This window comes from Anarrhichthys ocellatus, unplaced genomic scaffold (genome assembly GCF_004355925.1).
Source record: "Anarrhichthys ocellatus isolate YVR2014 unplaced genomic scaffold, GSC_Weel_1.0 scaffold4, whole genome shotgun sequence".
Taxonomy (NCBI): domain Eukaryota; kingdom Metazoa; phylum Chordata; class Actinopteri; order Perciformes; family Anarhichadidae; genus Anarrhichthys; species Anarrhichthys ocellatus.
The window spans coordinates 1063676-1065683 of NW_022280034.1; positions in this window are offsets into that span (position 1 = coordinate 1063676).

Below are 2008 nucleotides of genomic sequence, written 5' to 3' on the forward strand. Positions count from 1 at the left end.
CATAGATATCACCATGAAACTTCACCACTTCATCACTCACATTAAGACAAGTATTTATTGTATTACAAGTGTTCTGAAATGTTATGTTTAAATATGCAAATGAGGCATTATGTAATGATAACTTTTGGTGAATTTAGGAGAAATCTACAGACGTAAACAGACAAAGTGATAAAATAAACGTTTTATTTCTACTAGTCTGAAAGAAGCCGAGTGATGGAATTATAATCTCTAAATTGATCGGAGCATGAAGAACAAAGTGTTACATAAACCAAAACATCTCTGACCCTCAAAAGGGGGGAGGGAGCGAGGGCGGGGCTTGGCTGCAGGAGGGCGTGGAGGAGATGACGGGGGGGGGGGGGTTTGCTGGTGCACCTGCGTTAGAGTTGCTTCTTGGAAAATGAGATGAAAACAGGATCTACAAGTCGAACAACATCCTGTGACCCCCCCCCCTCCCCTCAACCCTCCTCGCCCCCGTCCCAGAAGTGTTTATTCTGTTTTTCCGTCTCTCTGTACAGAAAGTGGGAGAGGCAGATGAATCAATCAGTTTCCTATTCATTCATCTTTTTATTCAAATGTTGGCCGTGGGAACGAGAGCTCACCAGATGTGTAGACAAACGTAAAGATAATAACTGTCTTGCCTGTGATTCCTTTTATTAATCTTAAAATATCACAATGACTGTGACTAAGACGTGAGCAGTAACTCCGCTCCCTCTGGGGGAAGTTTCAAAGAGAGGGAATTCCCAAAATCACGTTCAGCAGCTCCCAAACTTCCTGCTACGGTTATTCCTTCCTTTATCACATATTGTTGTGTGTAAACATCATGATGATTAAGCACACACATTGAAAATAAAATATGTTACTTGCATGAAGGCATGTCTTTATGTTTTCCTACGAATGAAGACCATAAAACATCTTACAACCAAAGAAATACATTCACATAAAATGAGACAAACCAATGCAACAGAACAACAGAAATGACGCAGCACATTTTCACAGAATACTTAACTTCTCATCATGTTACTTTCTTTATATTCACTTCCAAAAATGAGACCAGACTTCATAGAAATCGCTGATTTAAACCATATGTAATTAATTCCCTGCCCAGGGTTATTAATATCTGCTTTAGAGCAAATAAAAGCAAGACCTCGTCTCTGGGGAGATGCATCTTGCATAAGAAAGCGTTGCTTTACTCAACACGTCTGACCGCTGACCTCAGAGGAAGTGACCGCCAAAGAGGAAGTGAACACACGTCCCGTTTGTGAGCGCGGCCGAGGGGAAGAAGAAGTGTTAAAGTTATTAGCCGAGTGGGAGCGGTGCATTCAGGGAGCATCCTGTGCACAACAAATGCTTCCTGCTTCTGATCTCCAGCGCCGCAAAAAAACAACTGGGAGGAGGGTAGGGGAGCACGGAGGGGAAACCGAGAAGCCCTCCTGACATGTGAACCTGCCCACCACTAAAGAACACAGGTGGAAACTATACGGTGGCCTCCCAGAAGGCCGCCTCTCTATCTATACAGCGGGCTCCTATAGAGGTCCTCCAACTCCTCAATGGAAAATTCATGTTTTTCATTTTAGCAGGCACATTCCTGCACACACACACACACACACACACACACACACACATGATGGGGCCCCTCCTGACGTGCAGCACGGATAGCTCCCTAAACTGAAGAGAACATCAGATTACTGCACATTATGAAGTTATTATATAAAACCAAAGCCTGTTCCTGGCTCGACAGTGATCTGATGAGGCTCATAAAAATCGTAATAATAAGCGTTGGTGTTTTCACACACCTCCGTGCACCTCTCTGCGGCTGAGAATTGTCATCAGTTTTGCTTGATAGTTCGTTTTTTGGCTTAGTAGCTGTATTTTTCATGGTTTTGCAAAAAAAAAAAAAAAAGCTCTGTGTGCAATTCTGGCATTGTTTCTGTTTCTGCGAACCACGGATACGTTAGATTTCTACATTTTTGCATTCGGCCTGAGCAAGTGACAGTATATCAAGCAACCG